This window comes from Micropterus salmoides, unplaced genomic scaffold (assembly GCF_014851395.1).
Source record: "Micropterus salmoides isolate LMB-PRFRI ecotype aquatic unplaced genomic scaffold, ASM1485139v1 Ms_hic_scaffold_8, whole genome shotgun sequence".
NCBI lineage: Eukaryota > Metazoa > Chordata > Actinopteri > Centrarchiformes > Centrarchidae > Micropterus > Micropterus salmoides.
In genome coordinates this window covers 35,902,465-35,909,050 of record NW_024044570.1, presented here as the reverse complement: position 1 = coordinate 35,909,050, position 6,586 = coordinate 35,902,465, and the positions used below count along the sequence as shown (strand labels likewise).

General features: G+C 46.4%; 1 pseudogene; it reads left to right on the top strand.

Annotated features, from left to right (window-relative positions):
- Positions 1-5,260: 5,260 nt before the first annotated feature.
- LOC119893066 overlaps positions 5,261-6,586 on the top strand; it is a 16,761-nt pseudogene continuing 15,435 nt past the window's right edge.

Below are 6,586 nucleotides of genomic sequence, written 5' to 3'. Positions count from 1 at the left end.
GCCCGACCATAAAACTGGCACCTTTTTGATTCCGAAGCTGATAACGTGGGGCCTGACTGTTAAACTGACAAAGGGACACGAACCAGCCATTGTCATTTCCCTCAACAGCCCCCCCACACGTTTCCGTGGAAACTGACCTTGCTCTTTGTTTATTATCCCATCAAAGGGATACTCCTTGTCTCACCTCAGTGTGACATAATCCAGGACAGCCGAACTTTCAATGTAAAAAAGACTGCAGTCTCCAAAGACTCAAAGCATTTAATTAAGTTTAATTAAATCTTTAGTTACATGATTACGTTTGCCTCTATTTGAGTAGTTATGTTAACATGTTGCTATCCGTTGTTGATATTAGTGCTGAAAAGAAAGTTGCTTTTGCAGTGTTTTTATTTTCAGCAAGACACTCCTTCATCTAATGTAATCAATGCTTGTTCATAGTACTTTCCTACAAAATTCCTTTAGAAATGATGACAAAGGAATGTTTTACTATACTCTTAATCACCAGCTTGAATTTAAGGATGGATCAAAAAAAATTCCCCGGTTCCTAAGGAGAGATGATCTTGGATTAATCCAAGCTTTCCTCATGTAACCTGAGCTCCCCCAAGTGGACGAAATAAGTATTACATGCCCTCGTTGGAAATGCCGTTAAATGTATAAATATCCTGACCAATAATGTGACAATTGTTTCCTGTTACCAAATGCCTAGAACAGTACAACTGTCTGAAGATTGAGGTTCGATTGTGGAAAATATTTGATTATAATACGTGCAAATAGATTTCTTTTCTTTTTAGACATTAAGTTTAGAGAGGCAGTCCGTTGGGAAACGCCCCCTGGGGAACCACGCCCCAGGCAACAAAAGAGCGACACGCGACCTCTCGTGCTCTCTTCTCTCCGCTGCTCTGCTCGGCTCTCTGGACGCTTTGGCACGAGTCGGCGTGCCGCGCCAGGCAACGCCCTCAGAGTCGACCAGCAAAACGGGCCCTTTTGTTTCGCTTGAAGCTACACACTTGAAGTGCCGAGACATTGATCTGCCCTTCAGTTTTTTTTATTTTCTTTATTTCTATTGTTAAAGTTATCAGTCCGTTAAGTTACACTGGACTAATTCAGGAACGACCAAGTTCCATTTTAAGCCTTATTCGTCAAGCCAACTTCACCGAGGTCAGACCAAGCCACGTAGTCTCACCAGCCACAACGAAGGAAACCTGAAAACAGCCGAATTGCCAGACGAGGAGGTGTTTGCAATCAGACACGGAGAACCCTGGAGAATCCCTAGCAAAAAGCCAGGATTGGCAGCTAGTGGGACCAGCAACAGGCCAAGCAGGCCGCCGGCAAGCAGTAAGACCTAACACATATTTTGTGATCAGATACTTCCCTTTTTTTTCCTCTTAAACCCATAGCGTTAGTTTACTTTCATTAGCTCTTCTATGCCGTATGAGTCAAATGCTTCCCACAATCGAACCTCCAAGCTCATTGTTCGGCAATTGTTATTTTCCCTGTATTCAACCATCTTTTTTATCACAGTAGTTAGAGAATAAATTCACTGTAATATAATCAAGAACTGTGTGTGTTGCCTATTTCTACGTCCCTGCCAAGAGAATTGACCCTTTAGATATGAGACTGACTGACTGATTTAAGATAATTGAGCGATTATTAACTAACTGATCACTAGTAATAATTGTATAATTATTAAAACTACCTAGAGGTCCGGAGACTCTAGGATAATAACAACTCTGGTGGTGCCCTTAACGAAAAATTCATAATTGGGTATCAATTCTCAAAAATGTATTAAAATGCAACATGTGTAAAGTTTTGCCCCTTTTTGTTAACATGCTGTGAGTGGGGTTTAATCCATCAATCTCTGGATCCGGAGCAAGACCGCCACCACTGGACTACTCAGATACACTGTGGAGGGAAAGGCTTTCAAGTTTCTTTGTCAATCATGTGTCTTATTCTGACAAAAAAAATGCCTCCTAAGCACCAATAGAAGGCATGTTTTGCTTATAAACATATTTTCTGTGATGTCAACTCCACTATTGAAGAATAAAATAAATATACAGCCAAAGACTTAATATCATGTAAACAATGATTGCATTTAGAAAGTAACTAACAACATAGAATTTTGAAAGTAACCATTGAAAGTCAGTAAGGACTCCACATTTTGTTAGCATCAAGTTCAAACAAACAGCTCTGTAAATTCACAAGCTATAATATATTAATTTCGTGAAACAAATCAATGTCAGGCACAGGAAGTAGTACTCTAAGGACTGTCTCCTTACCACTACACTATTGAATACCTATCAATGCAGCTGTTCTTATCAAATGAAACAGGCACTTCACTCCTGGTTTCACTAGTAAACCACCACAAGAATGACAATTACCAACAAAACCCACTATTTTCTAAGCATACATGTTTAACAAAAACAAAATAAAGTAAAATTTGTATTTCAAACAAATAGGAGACTTATTAGCAAATTTTGACAAAACTTTCTTCACCGCCATGCATAATGGCAATTTTTAGGGATGGACTTAGGCTATATATCTGACTGGAACTTGAATAGGAGGTGCTGCTTCATGGTTGGATTTCTAATTTACTGCACCACTAGCCAGCTTGCTAGTACTGAGATAATGTGATCCTTTGTTGATACAAAAAGTGCATTTGCTTTAAAAAAAAAAAATAAAAAATAAGCTTTTTCAGCTATCATTTTGGACTTTTTAGTTAGTGCTTGAGTAGTTGAGCATACAAATATGCATCTTGTGTCCTCCAAACAGGGAGGAAGATACAGCAAGTTAAAGAATTAGTGACAGGGGGAGACCTCAGGCTGCAGCTACAACAGAGACGACTGAAACTTTCCAATCAATTAAGGATGGAAAAGGCGTGTGGCTACATTTTGGTGCCTTTTTTGTGCTTATGGAGATAAATATACAGGACTGGCAGCAGTTTACAAAAAATTCTGGTCTGCCAAATCCTCCTCTCTCCACTCTGTGATCACATGACACACTCTAAAGTCTGCTAAAAGCTGTAAAACCCTTTACTTTGGAAGGGCAGAGCTCCTAAACTAAATGTTTTTTTTAGCAAACACCAAATACAACTTTGAAAGATCAACATCTTTTCTGCAACCTACAGCTCAAATGGAGTCTGTAGCTGCAGATATGCCGGAGCATTTAGCTCTTAAAGTTGAGTAGGTTGGAAGAAAGTTCTCCCATTGAAACCCATTAATTTCTTTCACGTAAAAATCTTCTGAACAGGATGTACATTTTGAAGTTGGAACTAAGTTTCTAGGACAAAAAGTCAGGAGAAGATAGACGCCGAAATGGGGTTATATATAATAAGATATAAAAAAATTAAAAAATAATAAAGAGCGAAGTCAACTTAAGTGTGAGAGCTGTAGCAGCTCTCGACAGGACGGCCAACAGTAAGGGTGGAAATCCTCTGGGGGCTGGCGGCGAAGGCAAAACCCATCTGGAGATTGGACTCGGTTAGTTGACGTCAGCCGGATCACGGACTGGACTCGGGGAGCAGGAGTCGGCTGGACCACCAACGGACAACCAGCTAGTCAGCTTCCACCATCCTGCCACAGAGATGCTCACAAGTCTTCAAGCTAGAGTCCAAGTCAAGTCTCTCGTGGTTATTACGAATGCTGTATCACCTGCTGCGTTCAATCCAAGTTGCTTATAAAAGTGCATAGCTATAAGGAATACTGTAACCTGTTTTTATTTACAGAGCACAACCATGTAATGTGCAATGCAATTATTAAATACTGTACAGCTTATTAAATAAAAAATAAGGAAAAAAAGAGCACAGGGCACTCACCGTCAGCCGGGCTGCCACCGCAACAGGGCCCCCCCCTTAACGGACGCCCCCAGGCACCCCCCGGCTTGTCAGGGTGGGCCCGGTAGAAGTCCGTCAGGAGGGATTTGTCCAGGATTTGGCTGGTGGGGATCCAGGAACGTTCCTCCGGACCGTAGCCGGCCCAATCCACTAGGTACCGGTATCCCCGGCCCCTACGTCGGACATCGAGGAGGCGGCGCACAGAGTAGGCTGGGTGACCATCAATTATTCGAGGAGGGGGGGGGGGGGGCGCCACCGCTGGTATGGAGAGGGAGCTGGTGGAAACGGGCTTGATTCGGGAGACATGGAAGACGGGGTGGACCTTCAGGTGAGGAGGGAGGGTTAGACGGACAGCGGAGGGGTTGATGACGGCCTCAATGGGGTAAGGACCGACGAACCAGGGGGTGAGTTTTTTTGAGGAGGTCTGTAGGGGGAGATCCTTGGAGGAGTGCCAGACCTGCTGCACGGGCCGGTAGGCAGGCACAGGGGTCCGGTGGCGGTCTGCCAACTGGCGGTTGCAGGCTGCGGTGTGCTGCAGAGCCGTCCTGGCCTCCCTCCAGATTCTGCGGCAGCGTCGAAGATGGGCTTGTACCGAAGGGACCGCAACCTCTTCTTCCAGTGATGGGAACAAGGGGGGTTGATAACCCAGGGAACACATGAACAGAGACATACCAGTGGAGGCGCAGATTTGGGAGTTGTGGGCATACTCGATCCAGGGAACGTGGGAACTCCAGGAGGTGGGGCTGCGGTATGCTACACACCTGAGCGCTGCTCCCAGGTCCTGGTTGGCTTCTTCCAGAACCAGTTTGATAGCGAGTAACTCTCGGTCTCCCACGGAGTAATTCTGCTCCGTGGGAGAAAGCCGGTGTGAAAAGAAGGCGGAGGGGTGGAGTTTGGTGTCTATAGGGGAGAGAGGTGAGTGCGGCCTAACTGCATGGGCTCGGAAGGAGGTGAGGAAGGGAACGGAGGTGTAGCCGGGGAGAACCGGCGGGGCCGGGGGAGCTATGGGGTGTGGCACGGGGGACGGCGAGACAGCGGCTGGAGAGGGGGCGACCCGGTGCCTCTCTTCCCCGCACCGGGCAATCGAAGACTCTACGCATCTCCTCCGCCGCGTGCTGGTCGAGCACTGCCCCCTGAGAGGCGACAGTGTGGATGATTTCCCGAGGAGTGGGGTCGGTGGAGGGAAAGCGTGCTGGGTCCATGATGGCTTGATCGTTCTGTTACGGATGTGGACAGAATGGACCCAAACACAGCGCTTTTCAGATTACCAAAAGAGATTTATTAGGGGGGGAAAAAAGGGAAGAGGGGAGTCGGGAGGTGGGATGAGGTGAGCAGAGCGCCAGCAGACGAGGGCGCGGAGGACCGAGGAGCAGGTGGGGCTGGCAAGGCTCAAGCGAGGCGACTGAGAGGGGGCTGGAGGCCGAGGTGAGGAGCATGGAGGGAAGCCGGGGGGACGCCGCGGAGGCGAGGCGAGGCGAGGGGAAGAAGGCAGGTAGGCGAGCCCGGCTGACTCACGTGCGGCTGAGCGCAGCAGATACTACGTGTTACTTAGGCAGGTTATAGGTAACGGAGGGAGGGGAATAACGGCAAGCTCATCAGACATTTCCCAAAAATAAACATTGTTCACGAGTCCCGCACCTCGAGTCCGAGTCGAGTCTGAAGTCACTGTGTGTGCGACTTAAGTTGCACTCGAGTCCGAGTCTCTAACTCGAGTCCCCATCTCTGTCCTGCCAGTCTTTCTTTTTCACGGCCTGCTAGCGCTCCAGTGGCTAGCCACTAGCCTGATTCCCACCCCGCAAGTGCTCCAGCGGCTAGTCACCTGCCTGATTCCCGGCCTGCTAGTGTTCCAGCAGCTAGCCCCCCTGCCTGATTCCCGTCTTGCTAGTCTGGCTAGCCCTGCCAACTCCACTGTGATACACCACTCCTATGTGGGGACCTGCCCGGCCATCTTCCCTGGGTCCCGTGGTGGTCACAGGCTTACTCGGAGCACAGAGAGAAATAGGCCTTTTGTGTACATAGAGAAAGTCTTAGATCTTTGAGTTCAGCTCATGATGAATAGGGGCAAAAACAAGTGTTGCGTTTATAATTTTGTTCAGTATATATTTGCTGACATGTATTATGTGGCATGCAGGTTTTATAACGTTAGACCGTAGGGCCAGAAAAGGGGCAAAAATGAACGTGTCCACCCGAATGTCATATTACTGTCACTGCCAATCTGAGCTGGAGCCTATAAATACAGACATTTGACCAGGGAGCGAATGCTGATTAATGCCAATATTAACCTTTTACACTGAAAACAAACCCAGATGTTAACAGGTGTTGGTGTAAATGTCTTCTGTGGAAAAGATTAATCTGATCCTTTCAACCCTGCAATAAATGTTCCTCTTGTATCTAACTCCTCCTGCACTTGGGTGTACTAGCCTAGCTGTAACAAAGTTAAAAACACATTTTGGTTACAGTATTTGATTTTGCCAGAAGAGTCAGGGGTTTTGTGAATGAAGTTTAAAGACTGGGTTTTGAGTTTAAAGTTTTGAGAATATGGGTGAAGGTTTCAAGAAATGGGTCTTAGCAATTTTGAAAAACTGTATTGCTTGGTCAAAGTGTGACATTGCCACTACGCTGGCCAGGGACTTGACCACATTTTAGACATCATTAGAAACAAGTGTGCAGAATTATGAGTTGTTGTGTGTAAAAGATGCCAGCTGTGATTAACTTTTGCCGCATGTGTTTACCATTTAGCAACACAAGTGTGTAGCGAAG